The following is an 18,753-nucleotide window of genomic DNA, read 5'->3' as shown; positions in this document are numbered from 1 at the left end:
GACCTGATTTTTAAAAACTGTTCAAAACTCTGTAGCTCACATAACAAGTAGGAAGTCCACTCACATATACCAGAGACAAAGGAGCTCATGCGATCTTCCAGCACCCCGGTTTTAGCGGGGAAGAAACAAAAAGAAAAAGAAGAGAACGTGGAGGCCCTGAGTTGGGGGTTTAGGGGGCCTTGCTCATGGGGACAGAGTATTGGAGTGGCACAGCAGTGCCTTAAAACCTATTGGTCAAAATCCAAATTTTTGGCTATTTCCTTTTATGTGACCTCCAATTTTTTTTAAAGCCAAATTAAAAATCACCCACTGACTGACCCAACCAGATAAAGCTATTGATACACAAGTCGCCGACTACAATGCCAGGAAAATTTTGAAATAGATAAAACTTAGCTGCAAATGTCCTTTAATCCAAACTCTGTTCTATCAATAAAAGATAAATGATTGTTCCACTTGTTATTTCCCAGCCACACATTTTCCAAGGCCAGTGAAGTTCTTGTGGCAAGGCAGCCATCACAACCAGTCCCCACCAGACCACGCACACGAACGTGTCACCCTTCAGTGCCTGACCACACACAGCGGAAGTCAGACTTGTGTCTCACTGGCCAGGTCTTAAAGAAAAACCAGAATGCACTAACATATCACAGCACGTACTATCGTAAATGGCAGTGCAGGGTAGAGTCAGTTTAGAAAATGTTGCTGCTATTGTTTAACAAACACTTATAGGGCACTTGTTATATGCCCTACAATTTTCTAAGCACTTTACAAATATTAATTCTTTAACCTTTCCAACAGCCCCTATAAAAATTTGGATTTTGACCAACAGGTACCATTATCATTATTCCCATTTTATAGATGAGGAAACTGAGGCATAGGTAGACACAGAGCTAGGCAGTGGCAAAGCTGGGAACTGAATCTGGCCAATCTGGCACAAGGTCTGTGCTCTTCACCAGCATGCTATGCTGTCTCTCAGTTGGTTTTGTTTTTCTGCCCTTGTTTTAATTCTTAGGGGAGGAGTACCAAAACACAAACATTAACGTCTAGTAAGAAATATGAAGGGCACACAAACTGACACACTATCCTCAGCATGACTGACACAGTCTCTCCCTAAACTCAAGTCACAGGAGAGGCCAAATCGTAACCGGGAACCATGTTATTGATTTCCTCTGAGAAAGCCCTGTCACAAGACCAGAAATACACAGGAACCCTGTGACCAGCGTATTCTCTCTGTCAACGTCAAGAGAGCATCTTGCAAGAGTGAAAGTCAAGTCAAAGGCTCAGGCACAGCAGGACAGACAGACTGAGGAAGCCATCTCCCCATGAGTGGTCTTGCCAAGGGCCTGGAAATCACGTGAGCCGAGGCTCCCTCTTCACTGAGTCCTGCCAACACTTGGAGCAAGGACTCAGGACCCCATTTTGCCAAAGAGGATACTGGTATCTCCAGTTTTTGTTACAAGCCTACACTTCTATGCAGGCAAAGCACCCTACTCCGCACGGATGCAACTACAAACTCACGGGACACATAGGCAGCACTGTGTAGGAATGGAACGTTCTGGCTTCGCAGTCAGACACATCCTGTTCCTGCCTGCCATGGCGTGATGTGCAAGACACATACTGAGTTCTGATTTCTCCACGAGCAAAGGATAACAATCCCTGCCTCATGGGGTTACTGAAGATTAGAGACAATGAGAACAAAGTGCCTAACACCTGGCACCCGGCAGTTATTATGTAAAAACAAAGGTAAAAATAAAAATCGCCTGCTCCCCCCAACTCGGGACCTTTTCCCTTCCCTGTGGGAGGGATAAAATGGATGGGCCGCTCCTCCTCCTTTCTTCCCTGATCTTTCAGTGGTACCACTGTGCTCATAGTCACCTGAGTACAAAATCCCTGAAGCCCCAACGTTTCAATTGTCCAGTCAAGTTCTGTACTGTTTCACGCATTGGTGCTCTTACAGGTTCTCCCTTTACCAAACTCCTATTCATCTTACAAAACCCAACTCAAGCATCACTGACCCCATGAAGCCTTTCCAACCATTCCCTCCTCTGTGCCTTGCGTGTATATCAGTTATTACACTGATGACACTAAAAGATAAATGAATAACCTCATGCAAGGATGATATTCACCGGTACTCAGAGATATGGCAACATGGGTTGCTAAAATATTTAAATATTTCCTTGCCTATTGGAAAACAGCTTCTCTTTCAAGGCCCCCAAGTGTCCTCACCCACCCCAATTTTCCTAGTCCCCCCTGAACCTCCCCTCAATCCAACAATGAAAAGGTTCTCCCAGCAAAGCTGGTGTCTCTTCAGCAGGACATTATACACATTTCAATACCATCTATTCATGGATAACTCAACTACTAAACTGAATGCTGATATACATGCTTTTTGGAACAGGACAGATATTAGTTACTGGGTGGGATGCTCCTTAAGGGCTAGAAGCACTTGCCTCCTCAGCATCCAGGTCTCTCCACCTAGGGCAAGCTCACGGCAAATGCTGATTTGATTCGTAGTATCTCTTACGCCTCTCCCTCCTCAGCCACAGCCTGACACACAGTAAGCCTTCAATAAGTATTTGCTGCCCAACTGCCCCGCTCTGTGCAAATCTGAAGTCAGCCCCAGTCTGACTCCCCCCTCCCCTAGCTATTCTCCCTGACCCCAGCTGCTGCTCCCCTAGCGCATCCTCTCCCACTTCCAGTGACATGACTAGAGGCCAGCCCTTTGCCCTTCACCGCCAGTAGCCCCCTGATGCTGAATATTCTGATCCAAAGTCTTCTGAGGATGCCATGGGGGTCCTCAGTCTCCCCTCATTCTAGGAATAAGGAAATAACCAAATGAAACAGGTTTCCTCAAAGCACACAAAAGGTAATGAAGGAAGAAGTTATTCCTTTGAAAGTTAACCAAAGCTGTTACAAACACAAACACAACTCCTTGTATTTTTATAACCTATCAAGGTTCTAAAAACAGTTGCACAACAAAATGACTCACTCCCTCTTCACTCCTCATCCAGTGAAGTAGAAAGGACAGGGATTACTTTCCTCGATATTAATGATGGGGAGTTGACTTCTCCAAGTAATACAGTTGGTTCGCCTCATAGCCAGGGCTAAATTCTCACCTCAGGAATTGCAATCCAGAGCTGTGTGGTGTCCCTTGGGTCAACTATCTCATTCGTGCAGCAGCTTATGGACTAGGATGTAAAAACACAACATGTAACTCAGTCACTTGCTGTCGCCTAACGCGTCTGTCTTCTCTTGAGCAGCACTTTCCCACCCTCTGAAAGGATGGATTTGTTTACTTTGTTGTCTGTCTCACTTTGTAGACTGCAAGCAATGTGAGGCCATGACTTTGCCTGTCTCCTTCATCACTATATCCCCAGCACCTAGAACACAGCACGCTTGACTGTGGAAAGGAAAGAATTGGAGTCAGACCCAACATTGACTCCTTCCACTCTCAGTTACCAGCAGCCTAACGGACAAATAATGAAACCTCTCCAAGCCCCAATCTCTTCATCCTTAAATCCAAATAATGTCACCTAGTCCCCAGTGTGTTTGGAAAGTTTAAAAAAAAAAAAAAAGGAATATTCACCAGCGCACAACACAAGACAAGCGGTCAGTAAAGCCTCCTTCTCCCTTTCTCTACCAGTCCCCAGCTGTGCTTCCTTCATGTGCCTCCCATCCCCAAATGGCTCCTTCTCTTACCAATCACCCTCCTTGCCTGTAATACTTGGAACCACAAAGATGCCCTTCCCCACCTCTGAATGTCAGCCCTTCCCGCCGAACCCTTTCTGAGACAGGTGTCTACAAAGGGGACCTAGGCAGAGCTCACAACTACAGCCAACCACATGTTCATGTCTGCCGAGCTTTGACCTACTTCCCAGCCAGACCAAAGCAGGTGACGACAGTAGTGATTCAGCAACGTCTTTCGTTTTTTTTCAAGTCATCTTAACCATGGGACATAACCCAGAATTATGGGCTCACAGAGCTCAGAGCTGAAGGGTCTTCAAAGCCCAGGACATCAGGTCTCACTCTCTTATTTGATAGATGTGGAATCTGTGTTCTAGAGAATGGAAGTGTCTTAGCCAAAAACAAAATCCCCAATTCCCCAAAGACCAGAAACAACAACATGGTTCCAATTATATTCTAAGAAAGGGTCCTGGCTTGCCTACACTTTCTTTCATCTCAGAAATGATTCCTTGTGTCTCAGAGCTTAGATTCTTCCTGATTCCATTCCAAGCAAATGTATTCTCTCCATTATTAAATATCCTGTATCTTTCTATATGATAGAAATGTTTTCTAATTTCCAGTTCCACAAAGTATAGTTTACACACCTAGAAATAAAATTGCAAATGTTTTAAATCATAAAAGATTGCATAAGAAAAGAACAATGGGCTAGAAGAGAGGAGATATGTTGTCTAGACTTGGTTCTGCCATTAACTACTTGCCTGACGTTGAGTGAGTACTTCTCCCCTCCAGGTCCCCTTTTTCCCACAGTAAAATGGGACTGTTGGACCATATCCTCTACAAGCTACTACCGTGTTTCCCCAAAATTAGATTGGGTCTTATGTTAATTTTTGCTCCAAAAGACACATTAGGGCTTATGTTCAGGGGATGTGATCCTGAAAAATCATGCTAGGGCTTATTTTCCGGTTAGGTCTTATTTTCAGGGAAACACGGTGTATGCTGTGCCTATGTACCTCCCCGTCACCTTCAATACAATTCTGTCACTCACTATTCAAAAGAATTAGACTGTGACTCATTAAGCTCATAGTTTTCCCACAGTGCAACTGGGTACATATCGTTTAGCATGTGATCAGTGTTCATCAATGAATTTAAAGCTTTTCAAAGACAAGGGTCCCATTTATGTCATTATATCACTCAGACTTTGTAAATACCATAGAGTAAATGCTGCCAAACTGATGAAGTTTTATAGTAATGCAATGCTGCAGGATGACAATAAAACAATAAGACAGTCTTTTCATTATATCACATTTAGGCTTCCCATGACTGTGGATTCCTTCACAGTGGTCCCTTTGTTCTAATAATCCTGCCATTCCTCAAATCCCTGCCTTATAAATTACATGTAGAAGCAGCTGTAGATCTTACAAAATATTCTTAATGCAAGTACATCTTTGATTTTTGAGAATAATTTTGAGTTTTCCAATAGTCTCTGAGAGATAATTCCAGGGAATAAGGAGGTGGATCCAGTCGGCGGTGATCATGTTGGATAACACTTGGCCAAAAAAATTATTACGTAAAGTTTTCTGGGTAACAAAGAACATCATGAGCATAAGTCACAGAGCCTCGGCTGACCCCAGAGGACTCATTTAAAGAGAGCGATACTCAGTGGATTTCTAGATAGTACCAGGTTTGCAGTAAGTCACACTATAGCTTCCTAAAGATGCCAAGAAAACTCAAGGTGCTGATTCAGAAGTGGTGCTTCTCTCCTGCTTCCTACCGCCTCTTTCCAAAAAAAAAAAAATTAGTAAGAAATGCCAGGCAATCCCTATTAGAATACAAGCATAATCATTGGACTATGTCCTCAAAGATGACATAGGTTTCCCAGTTTTCTTTCCCTACTAAGTGTTCATAAAATAAATTAATGGAAAAGGCCTTGTGCATTAAAATGTCCATAACAGTGTTATTTATAAGAGCAGATCATTGGCAATAATCCATATCAAAAAACATGTAAATGGTGAAATTTTAAAACAGTAATCTACTCAATGGACTATGAGAGTGGCCATTAAAAATACAAGAATTATAAAATAGTCTGGAAATGTTTATGAATATTCAGTGGAGAAAAAAAGAGCAAACAAAACTGTCCATTAAGAATATGTATAAAGAAATATGGGTGGACAATATTTTAATAATATACCTTCTTTTGAATAATAAGTATAGCCAACAGCTAATGGCATGACTCAGGACTCCTCCAGGAGACCCTGAAAATATCTGGAGTTATGATAAAGACACAGTGGTTTACATAGAAGAAGGCAATCAGGAACTCCAGAAAAAAGACAAAAGACTGCATGAGAAATCATGAACGAAATTTGAAATCAGTCCAAAATAAAAATTTTTTAAAAGTTGATGGGACTTCAAGAAAAAAACACAGAATAGATTACAAGCAGGCAAGACAACAATTACTTAGTGTTTTTCTCCCAACCAAAAAAAGATATGTGTAATTTTAAATTTAAAAAAAAAACAACACGTTTTATATATATAAACAAGAATCTCATTATCTAACTAAAACAAACAAAAATCTGTGATAATTTTAAACAATTAGAGGATAATTAGAAGGATCTGTTAGATTTTGATGGTAAGGGAAAGTTCATTCCCCTGTAAGTGGCTTAAAGGTGGTGACCTCAGAACCCTAGAAAAGGAAATGAAACCACAGCACATGACTTAGCCCTGTATTGAGCAATATTTGCCTAGAAATCATAATGTAAATGTTGATTGTTTTCAGCTTTTGAAATCAACCCACAGACACAGCACAGGAGGCTCAGTTATGGTTATAAAACCTTATACAACTGCAGGTATACATGTGTCCATTATAAATGCTGGAGATGCAAAAGGTAACATAAAAACATAACTCACAAATTATGAAACTAGTAACTCAGAAACTAAAGATATACAAATATTATTTAGAGATACGACAGTAACCACTAGAAGAATTAAAAACAAAAAGTGGTTACAAGTGAGGAATGGGACTAGAAGAGATGGAACAAGAAATTCTTGTCTGTTTTATATATTTTTTTAATATAAATGCTTTTGTGTTATTTGATTTTATTTTTACTATGGCATTTGTTTTTAACATCCTTTAAAATGTTTTAAAAAGAAGAAGAAAACATTTCAAAGAAAAACATAGCTGCAAATAGCATGACCCAGAGGTCACGAAAGTCAAATGTGAAGGGGTTTTTTGGGGGAAACCATCACAAAATGTCACTCTTATGGAGATCTCTAAGTACACAACGAGGTCCCTTTGTAAAATACTTTGCCCCGTTTTAAAAAACCCCCTTTTCCACTTCTCTCCCCAAGCTCTTTAACTCTCTAACATCCTCCTATACGATCTTGAACATTCTATGCCCCTCAACTCTCTTCACTGGCTTCAAAACGAAAAGCAGTCCCTAATGAAAACTTGAAAATGTAAAGAATCCCTGAGGAAACCCCAAAATCAACAGACAGCTCAGGCTGCACAAGCCTGTGGCCTAGAAGCGCACCAAGGCAGGAGGTTGGAGCTATAATTAGCTGCTTCTGGGCAGACAACAAGGACTCCTGTTCCCTGGAAAGGAGGTAATTAAAGGAGGCAGATTTCGGCCTGAGGTGGTAAGTCTCAAGGAACTGTGGCTCCAGGCAATCCCAACCTGCACCCTGAACGAGGAAATAGGAACCCGCAGGCCTGACACTCCATTCCTAAACCATTTTTAATTCTCCTCTCTGGTTTCTAAAGCCAGGGAAATGCCAGCCATCAGCCCAATCACTTTTTTCAGTCACCTAAGACTCATTTGCTGGGGACCCACTAGGTGCCAGGCATTATGCTCCGTGCCACAAGGAGGGCACAACCCTGCCCTCATGGAGCTGACAGGTGAGATGGGCAGAAACAGAACTCATAGTTCCCAGCACTCGGTAAGAAATGAGCCATATTAAGAGGGGACGGCAGGAGACCACTGCTTACTGGGGAAGCCTGGGGAGGACCTTCCAGGAACCATGCAGAGGCTTAACTGGAACAAATGGAAATAACATGAACATGTGAAAGTGAGGTGGCTTTCTAGAAGGTGAAAATTACATGAGCAAAGGCACAAAGTCCGCACACTGTGGGGCATATGGGAGGAGTGTTACCCATTGCAGATGGAACAAAGGCAGGTAAAGAAGATTCACATTCACGACTGTCATTTATTGGGTGCCTCCCACGTGCCAGCACTGACTTTTTTTTTTCAGATATATATCTATATATTTTTACTTTTTTTACTTATTTTTTTATTAGTTTCAGGTATACAAAACAATGTAATAGACATTTATCATTTATATCCCTCAGGGATCATGTAGATGCCAGCACCGACTCTTGGTAGGACTTTCGCTCCAAGCCCTGCAACCACCCTACCAGATAAGAATATTTTCCTTCTATTTTACAGATGAAAGATCTGGAGCTCAGGGGGGAGGAATAACATTCCCAAGGTCACAGAGCTATAAAGTAACAGAGCACAAACTCACAATCAGGCCTTTTTGGCTTAAAAACTCAACCGTTTTCTCCCTGTGCCACCAAAAGGAGTTGAAAAAGAAGGCATCTCTACAAACAGGGCCAAGGACATAGACCAGTGACCATGTGTGAACATTTCTCCGAGCTCAGAGCAGCATTCTCAGGGATCGCCATTTTTAGGGATTTCCAAAACCCTATAGTGCTCCTGTGCTTGTGTTTAACACTCCCTCTCATAATGTCCAACAACTTAGCTGTCACTATCACGGCGTTTAGAGCCTTTCAAAACCTGGGCACTGATGCAGCACTCATCTCCCAGGGTTTCACACTCCACAGGGTCCTCTCTTTGTTAAGCAGGAAAGGATCACACAGCACGACCCACCAAAAACCCGCAGGTCTGAGCTCTGTCGCCAGGAGCCTAGGGCGTCAGGAGCTCCAGCTTCATGCCCCTGTCTCACATCTCAGCATCCTTCCACCTGAAAGCCTCCAAATATAGCCAGGCTTCTCGGATGAGTGGCCCAGGGCAGCAGCTCTAGCTAACGTGTCTCTCGAAACACTGCATGGCGAGGTCTACTGCTGCAGTACTGTATCCATCTGGTTTTTCTCCCTGCATATCCACTAAAGACTACCTTTGCGCATAAATTTGACAAGAATGACAGCAAAATTCCTCTGTTTGGGAAGAAGAAGAGGCCCAGAGGAGGGGAGGCTTCAAATGAAACTGAATCATGACCTTGTCATGAAAAAAAAAAGATTTGAGATCTAACTCAGCTACAAGATGGGCCAATTTCCCCATGACAAGTGGCAACTCCATGGTTTAAGGATGTTGCTTTGCTATTCTGTAAAAAAAAAAAAAAAGTGGGGAGTTTAACTAAAATAACAGCCTAAGGATTGTCCTCCCTACATCACACCCACTGACCATTTCCTCTTACCTCAACCCTTCTTAGAGGCAGACACATGAACGCTCCTGGCCCTTTACTTGGACATCATGACATTGGAACGACGGTCGGTACTGAGACTTGCTACTTAAAGATAGGTGTGCACTGCATGCCTTGGCCCAGGTTTGTAACGTTGCTACACATGAGCAAGGGTTCAGCTGGCTACCAGCTACCCAGATACTCCCATGAGAATTCTTCCATGAATTCTTCCAAACGTTCTAGCTTCCGAATTTAAGGGAACTTTCCTGGCACTCTCTCAACCATCCTTCTACTTTCAAAGGAGGTAAGAAATAACTTACACTGGGATAGCACATGAAGGCAGATGAGAGAAGTCCTTCACTCATACCTCTGGCAAAAATGTACTGTGCCATTAGTTGGCTTGGGCCCTATGTTGTGTTAAGTGCCTGGAAACAAGAGCTGACTAACATCTGGAGGCTGCCCTCAAAACATGGAGCCTAATGAGAGGGCATGGATAAGCAAATTATTAAACAAGGGTTGGCAGAGCTCAAATCATGTCATGCATTCCTGATTCACAGGCTCCTCACCAGCAGCAATGTGTATTTCCCAGAAGCTGGCATCCCTGGACTGTTCCGACAGAATGCTAAAACATACTCTCCAATTCTCTCAGCACTGCAACCAGCTGGAAGCGGCGGGAGGAAGATAAAGGACCTGATAGGTTAGTAATACACAGTGGAATCTAGGAACCTCACGCTGAAGGAGGTGGGGTGGGGGGGGATAGAGATAAAACGGAACTTTTTTTCAAGAGCTTCGAGTCACTCCACTTCCCGGGCTTCCAGTTACTAGGAGGTACCAGACAGCCACAGAGACCAAAGTACTGGGATCGCTCCCAGATCTCTCTGGCTTCACACACCAAGGCCCTCAATCCAGGTCCACCAGCTTTGTCAATATCAAGGAGAGCAGAGCTACCTCAAGCCCACTGAGATAACCAAATGTCCTCCAAGCTTTTACCTACACAGCACCTTCTCCCTGCCCACCCCTTTCAGCTCACTCCTGCTCATGCCCAAAGCTCAGCTCTGCCAGCTCAGGCCATCGTAGCCACACAGCAAAAGCTTATGGAATTAGAGAAGGTGCCCTGGCTCTTTCCCCATCTCCTTGCAAAAAAAAAAAAACAAGGTTTAACTTTTAACTTCTCCCTATGAACTTTAGGAAGAAGGCCAAGAGACTCATTCTTCAGCCCCTTATCATCCAAGGCCCTCCACACTAGGGCCCGCCCCACCTGCCTTCCCAGCACACAGCTCAGTGTGCTCAACCTGAAGGAGTCTACGTATGTGTCCTTCAAAGTCGATTTCAAGTCCAATACTAAAAAAGCACAAGTCCCTGCTCACAGAAGCCACCCCCTTCTTCTAAGCTCCCAAGAGCCACTCTTGTCACTTTCCCCACACTGTCTGGTCTTGGAAAGTTTATCTTTTCATGGGAGCATGTCCCCACATCCCGGCTGAGAGAGGAGTTCGTTTCCTGTGGACAAATGCTCATGCCCAGGACACCATCAGAGCCTGACAGTCATGGCACATCTGAGGCACTCAGAAACCATCCAAGCACAGCTCTCATGGCTTAAAGTAGGCCACACAAAGTCAAAAACCAGCTCCTTACCACTGCCCAATCTATACATTTGTACCTATGTACTTTCTATTGTTTTGTGACTGGATCCTCCAGTTAGAATCACAAAGTCTTGGCCACTCGAACCCCCATCTGACAGTCTCCCACCAAGAGGCACATGGTCTCTCTTGGAACACCTTCAGGAAGCAGAAATCTTCCACCATTTGATGCAAGTTTGGGACATGTCTTATCATGTGTCCTTAAATATTAGGTTCTATCTATTTCCATGGGCTTTTTGGTTAAATACTTAGGAGGGGCAGGTGAGAGAGGCTGAGCTCAGGACCAGCCGGGGAAGCAGTGTAGCATGACAGCTAAGACCTGGACTTTGAAATCAAGCAGAACTGGCTTCACATCCCAGTCTGCCACGTGGGGTAAAGCATCAAACCTCCCCAGCCTCTCACGGCTGTTGGAGGAATAACGGAAATTTAACTCAGGCAGAGTATCCAGCACAGTGAGCATTCCATAAATGGCAGCTATCATGGTAATTAGTTCTATTCCTGTCCCCCATTCCAGCTTGCCACGTAATCAGAGTGCCGATCACATCCCTTCCCCCCTCCCCCATGATGGCTGTATACTTGTCCATAGGATGTCTCTGCAAAGCCGCAGCAGAGAAACAAACCTCCCGTTTTGTTTGCTGCTGGTTGGCATGACTAGAAGCAAGGCTGACCAGGCTTCCCATTCAAAACCCTGGCATTGAGGAGACAGTGGAAAAACAGAGAAAATTCCGGTTTTTGTTTTTTGGGGTTTTTTGCTACTGCCTGTAAGAGAGCTGTCCACCGCTCTGCAAAGGTGACGGAGGACACCAGATGCCGTGGCAGCTGCCTTAGTCACTGGGAGCTGTCGACATTGCTCAAGCCTCTCCAATCATAGCCCCAAAAACAGACACCAGGAAGGAGGGCAAAGGTGGAGAGGGAATGGGAGGAACAGCGCGTGACTAGGTGTCTGTTCTCCACAGCCAGGCTGCCAAGTCACTCGCCACATTGTGACATGTCGGCCTCAGAGCACCAAGGACAAGGGTGCAACCGCTTCACCCAGTTCCACTTCCTACCCATCACTGTAGGCTGGCAAGAAGTTTAGAGTGCTGAGAAGTGTGTGCTCAGGCAAAGGACACGGATCCATCCTGGCTGTGCACTCAAATCTATGTGACCTTGGGGGCTGAGTGACCTCTTTGAGCCTCAATTTCTTCATCTGTACAACAGGATACTGGCCTAAACTGCTGGATCTTTAACCAGGGATACCTGACGGAAACACTTAGGGAACTTTTACTAAGTACTCGTGACCAAGCCTAACTCTCAGAGTTTGTGATTCAGGCCTGGGGGGGATAGGGGGGAGTGGGCAGGGCATGTATATATATTTTAAATTCTCTGGCTGATACTGAAAAATCAGAATCATTGGCCTTAAAGATCCCTATGTGCCCTTCAGCTGAGACCATCATGCCTCACCTGAGAGGTTGGCATACAACACGTACTAAACACATTTTTGCTCCTTCCACCCCACCCCACCCCAAAAGCAATGGCAGCCACATAGACTCTGCTAGGCAAGATGGCAGCTGGTGCCACATGGGAAATAAACTGTGTTGGCCTACTAGGCTCATTTCTAAATTTAAAAATACCCGTGGTCCGTCACCAGGAATTTCCTACGAATGGAAAGAATGGGGAGGAGATGCCTGTAAATTAGTCCGTTCTCAAAAGAGCAGAGCTGAACTCTAGAGCAGTGCTTCCCAAATCCTACTGTGCACACACATCACTTGGGGGACTTATTGAGATGCAGATTCTGGGGTGAAGCTGAGATTCTTCATTTTTAAAAAGTCCCACGTGATACCAATGCTCCTGGCCCAAGAAACAAATCTTTGACGAGCAATGCTCTGAGCACAGTCATTTTGAAGGGGTAAATGTGCACATAAATTTTCTGGGCATCTACTACGTACCATTCAGGAACTGTGCTGGGGCTGGAAAGGCAGAGATAAAGAAGACACAAAAAAGAGACATCTCAGCATATATTCACAATACAACATGCTTTAAGTTCTATATCAGAGGCATAGCCAAGGTGCCAGGAGTGTTTCAGCAAGAAGCCATTTATAATATTTGGACAGCATGAAATAGAAAATTATGAGGAACAATGAAGGAGTTACCTCGTGGAGAAGAACAATTACAAAAGAGGATGAACAGCCTGGACCCACTGGGAGGCTAGAACCACGTCAGCAAACTGCATTTGTGTGACCCACTAGCCAGGATGGTTTTTATATTTTTAAGTTTCAAAAAAAGAATATGCCCCATTCACAAAATGGTTCTCCTTAATTTTCTCCTAACAGGATAGTGCCTAGAAATTAATTAGGAAATCAAACCAACAGGTTCTGATTGTCCCAGGCACTGCTAGACAGCCATTCTGACTTCCTCCTAAAAGTAGAGTCAACCAACCCTCCACATGGCTGCACAAGTTACTGCTGATCATCAGGCACAGGTGCCAGGCAAAGGAGAACAAGGTGCCATTGTCTGCCCAATGGACCCAAGGCAGGATGAGGCTGAACGGAAAAGGAGCAAAAGGAGGATGAGAAAGAAAGCCTCACATGTGGAGCCAAGGGCGATGAGGAATGACGGGACCAGAATGATCACTTCTCCAGCCACGGGTCATGCTCTTGGAGGACAGAAGAGGCGCAGAGAGGCTATGACGAAGTCCCCTTCATGCTAGATTCCTGGCAGGATGAGAAATGGGGTTCCCGTAAATCAGAAGGAATGCTGCTGGCAGGAGACACTCAGACCTGCTCAAGAGGGCTTTAAATGGAAATATGAGAGCAAGGGAGGAAACTGTAAGTGCCCAGCAATGCGTTGGGCAAACAAGTGTGTCCCAGATACGGCCCTCCAGAAGGGCCGCGGCTCTGGAATCACAAGGGAGAGAGACCAGCCTGGACAGCCCTCCAAGCCCCCAGTGGCACTGGGGCCAAGGCAAGAAACGAGCTGGGGAGCTGAAGCAGGAGCCTGGGAGGAGATGGCAGTACTAAGATGGAGGGCTGCCTATCTGAGGTACATAGATGAGCCAAAGAAGGAATTTCTACTCTGAAGATGGAGGCAACCTAAAATAAGACCACTATGGACGATTCAGTACAGGCTTCAGGGGTGGCAAAGTCAAGAGCCCTGGGGGTCAGCATCCATAATTAATAGGGAATGAGGAGAACTGAAGCTATGTAGGGCCCATATTAAGGCTTTTAAAAGTGTCTCTTTTTCTTTCTTTGTGGAGAAACATGTCTCGATGTCCACAGAGCCACCAGTCTGCAGCCCTGCTGCCGGGACACTTCCTCCGCATTTTGTGCACACACACCCGGACGACAACACTTCACTCGTTGCCCCAGTTTGGTTTGCATGTCTGTTTCCTGTGCAGACCACAACCTCCCAGGCACCGAAACGATGCTTTATTCACCTATTCCCCCAGTCCCTGGAATGGCAGGCAATAAACATGGAGACAACAAACATGCTTTACGCTGCATAAGTCATCTACGCCTCTCCTTTTGAACAATGCAAACCGTCTTACGTATTCTCACTCACTAACCAATAGTGTGGCCCACAGTTCAGGGAACCATAGAGGTAAGTAATTACAAGAGGTTTAATTCCAGCCAAGGAAGAGAAGTTTGATACAGTGGGCACAAGAAACATTGGAACAATGATACTGTATTGTCTTGGGTTATGATCTGAAGAAAGGGAGATTCTGGGATCTTGGTAAAGCAAAATAGCCAGTAACCAGCAAGGTGCTCAGAGAAAACTTCAGCAGCAGAGAAAAAAGACCAACGAAGGTGTGTGGAGAAAGGCAAAACCTGAGTGATTGGCCTAAACCGGTACAATGGGGGGGGGGGGGGGAGACTAAGAGGACCTCAGAGAAGGGAGGAGGAGCTCTAGGGAGGAGGCTGTGAAGAGCACAGAGGCACTTCTGAGGGCCTGCAGGGCACTCACTGGGGACAGACTTCCCATGGTGCCTTGCTCTCCCCATCTGTGAAATGAGCTGAATCCCTGCGGTCTCTCCAAGCGCAGACTGGCTATGAAGTTGGAAGAGAGCCTGGACAGCCCAGGAGATCCATCCACCACCGACACAGGTGTCCTAGTGGGACCACAAGAGCCTTGTTCCTCTCGCACTCGTGAGCCGAGGGTATGCAGTGTCTGCCCCACCAGAGCTCCCCGACACACCTGTGCCAAAAGGACATGAAAGGGAGAGTGTGCATTGCATTGGCCCGCCTCACCAATGCTTTCATGGACTCTTATACCCTACACACTTGTCACACAGTCCCATCACCCCAGCATCCCTGTCCTGCCTCAGGCAGCAGCCATCAGAGTCCTCCCCAGGATGACTTCCCTGACTCCAGTGGGCAGCTCCACCTCCATCCCTCATTCTTCTCTAGCTCTTTGGTGCTCCCTTGTAATATGAACACCAATATGAACATTGTACACTTCTCTGGTATTTTGTAACCATGAAGTGCCTTCCCACAGACAAGTATTTTAATCCTCAATCCAGACTTAATAGATAGCATTAGCACTCCCATTTTATAGATGAGGAAACTGAGGCCTGTGCAAGATGTTATCTTCATCTGACCCAGGACCACCCCATCTTCTAACCAGGCCTCTCCCAACTCCTGAACTAATCAAGAAAGATTCAGCAATCATATCCAGTCCTCTCTAATCTAATCTAGTCCCTTTGCTGCTAAATAAACCCAGTAATCAAGGTGCCAAGGTCAATCACGTTACTGTCTTTCAGCCTCCTGTGCTGGCCCAGGGTGCAGAACCGTGAAATGGGCCTCAAGGCCCCAGGCAAGGCAGCCGCTGTCACCTTGGCCAGATTCCCCAGTCATGCTCCAACACTGGCACCCACCTTACTTCAATCAGCCCTCCCTCCCAGTCCTGGAGGCTCTCCACTGGTAGGGACCCTGACATCTCTCCTGCATTTCGAGAAAGCCCCTCTTTGGGCTGGCCAGCTCAGTCAACCATCACTGGACCACCCCCAAGCCTGCTGCCCCTTCCAATATCGAGCCATGTGCTACCCCTCTCCTTCTACCAGCCCACTCCTCAGACCCACTCCCTGTTAACCCAAAACTTGCACCTTTTCTCAATTTCCATCCTTCCACTTGTTCATTATGGTCTCCACTAGTAGACTAAGTTGCCCTGCTTCAAATTACAGCTCAGAGAGATCAGGTGACTTGCCCAAGACCACACAGCTAATAAGGGGCAGAGCTGGGACATGAACTCAGCTCTCCTAATTCCAATCCATGTTTCTGTTTCATTAATTCCCAGTTTCTCTCCATTGCAACACTCAGGAAGCCATCTACACATGAGAGGATAGGGACTACATCTTATTCTCTTTAATAATAATGATTGCAACAAGAGCAAACATTCACGGAGTGTACACTGAGAGCCAGGTACATGCTCAGCACTTTACCTTCAGCCCTAGGAGGTGTTACTGGCCTCGTTTTCAGGTGAGAAAATGAAACAGTAATTCACTCGAGGTCTGCCCAGCTGAAGCCCACACTTACAGACCACCACAGTGCTACACCACCTCTAGTTAAATGAAATTCCTAGTGCACAGCAGTGGTCAAAAACATGGGTTAACTGAATAAGAAGAATGTAGCTGGAGACAACCAAATGGGAGGTGCTGGAAAACAAGTCTGTGACCAAATCAGGCAAAGCTGGTGAATGCCAGCTATCACTCCGTAGAACTAAAAATAATATTGCTCCTATACAGTCTCTGGTGACAGTGTGTAACAGACTGCAAGTCAGGATTCCTGGTTTTGACTCTTGTTTTGCTCCTGGCAGCTGTGGGACTCTGCACAAATCCTTTCCACCTACCTCCGATCTCATTTCCCCATCTATAACAAGCAAACCAACCAACCCGCCACTGGTTTAGGTCAATGGTTCTCATCAGCATTGGCACCACCCATGAGCTTGTGAGAAATTCTAGTTCATGATCTTCTCCATCAGAATTTCTGGGATGGGGCCCAGAAAACCCTCCAAGATGACTCGATGTGCCTTCAAGTTTGAGAACCACTAAACTAAATGATCTCTATGATCCTTCCAGATCTACCCCTCTGAGAACCTTAAGTTTCCCCAATGCAGCATCATCAAACTCCTCCCAACTTTGCCCCTCTGATTTCGATCTGGCATGAATTTATGTCACCTGGCTCTCTCCTCTGGCCAGTGTGTGACACTCTCCTGTGATTAATACAGAAGGCCCCGAGGAACAGACAGTTTACTCTGCTGCACTTCTTTTTCCCACTTACCATCTCAGCAGTATGCATTCTGTCACTATATTAAAAAAGACAAGTACAAACATTAGCAAGGAAGCCACACCATGAGCACTATGGCATTCTGCCCCCATCTTTTAAAAAACTAGAAAGGTGGTTTATCCCTGATTCACGTCAGTAAGGAACTGCCATATCATCTGAGATGGTGCCTTTCTATGCCCAGTGGTCTCTTCAGTACAAACCAGCAGAAAGAACGAGAGAGCATTTGCTTTGTACTCCAATGACACATGTAGATGAGACAAATCATTTCATCCTTAGACCTTATGTGCCAAAAAAAAAATTCCAGATAAACCTTACAAGTATGAAAACACATCCCAAAGAATACTATTTTCTCTGTGCAGACTATCAACACATAGACTATTCACTGCTGCAACCCTGAAACAGTGCCTGAAAGTCTACTAAGGAATATGAATGAATGAATGAATGAATGAATGAATGAATGAATGAGAAGGTACACATACCTTCTCAGTGCTGGTACTGCAGCGTGTAGTGATGAACAAGTTAAAATCTTATTCTAAAGGAACTAAGTTTTAATGTGGGGTCGGAGGTGTCAAATATATCCACCCTTTCATGCAGCCATGCAACTGTCCATCCATTCAACAAGTATGTCTGCCATATTCCAGGCAGGAATAAATGTCTTAAAGAAGAGCCCAAAATACGATAGGCATACAGAAAACTACAAGAGAAGGTGGGAAGTGCTCAGTTCCATGCAAGCACTACAGATAGAGGGCCATGGGAGATCAGAAGAGGAAGTAATTATCTCCTGCTGAGGGGCAAAGTGTGGAAATCAAGGTCTGCTTCATGGAGGAGGTGCTGGACCCTGAAGATCAATTTGGATTCAAACAGGTGATGATGGCAGGGAACAGCAATCCAGATGGAGAATATGTTGTGACAAAGACAAGTAAGAAAAAAAGCAATGGAAATGAGGTTCCAAAAGTCAGTTGGTCCCATTCAACAAGACCATGAATGGCAAGATAAAAAGGATATATGTGGAGACAGTATATAGATCAGTGGCTGGCAGGAGTTGGGGTAGAGGATGGCGGGATGGATAGGTAGATGACAGAGGACTTTTAGAGCACTGGAAATACTTTGTATATAATGATGCACATCTGTCATTATACATTTGTCCAAACACATAGAACGTACACCACCAAAAATGAACCCTAATGTAAACTATGGACTTTGAGTGATACTGACATTCATTGAAGATTCACTAGTTGTGACAAATGTACCACTCTGGTGGGGGTGTTGCTACTGGAGATTATGCCTATGTGGGGGCAGTTGGGATATGGGAAATCTCTGTCCCATCCTCTCAATTTTGCCATGAACCTAAAACTGCTCTTTAAAAAATAGTCTAACCTTAACTCTAACCTTAAAAATTAAGGTTATCCAAAGGGTTTCCTTCGCTGTGATTCTGCCACTGCGTTCCCTGACCTTAGCTACTTCCTCCCATTGGAGATGGACGCCCTCCATCTCTCCTGGCCCAGTGCACCTGCTCGCCTCGTCTGGCTTCCTAGCTCCTGTGCCTTCTCAGCTGCCTTCTCCACCACGTCTTCCTCCTAGTATCAGCGCCTGCCGCAGGCTTAACTGTACTTCCTATGCCATGTCTTTACACGACTGTTTTCTGTAATTTATAAAACACATACTGCCCACGAGTTTGTATTTTTAATTCCTGTAAGAAGCTTCAGGATCCAATTTGTGTGAAAGTCAGACTGCAACATAATGTAGTATTGTATGATAAA

The 18,753-nt window shown here is 45.0% G+C and overlaps 1 protein-coding gene across 13 annotated transcripts in view; it reads right to left on the bottom strand.

Annotated features, from left to right (window-relative positions):
• LPP (LIM domain containing preferred translocation partner in lipoma) overlaps nucleotides 1-18,753 on the bottom strand; it is a 650,163-nt gene that overhangs the window by 612,338 nt on the left and 19,072 nt on the right. Inside the window, exon 2 of one of the 13 annotated variants that reach the window (XM_019752113.2) lies at nucleotides 13,301-13,426. The exons of the other annotated variants lie outside the window; for them this stretch is intronic. The gene's annotated coding sequence lies outside the window, so the exon portion shown is untranslated. The remainder of the gene's footprint in view (nucleotides 1-13,300; nucleotides 13,427-18,753) is intronic. 13 annotated transcript variants of the gene reach the window in all.

The sequence above is a fragment of the Rhinolophus sinicus genome, linkage group LG01, assembly GCF_036562045.2.
Source record: "Rhinolophus sinicus isolate RSC01 linkage group LG01, ASM3656204v1, whole genome shotgun sequence".
Taxonomy (NCBI): Eukaryota; Metazoa; Chordata; class Mammalia; order Chiroptera; family Rhinolophidae; genus Rhinolophus; species Rhinolophus sinicus.
The sequence above is the reverse complement of the archived record's forward strand: the minus strand, read 5'-3'. Positions and strand labels throughout refer to the sequence as shown.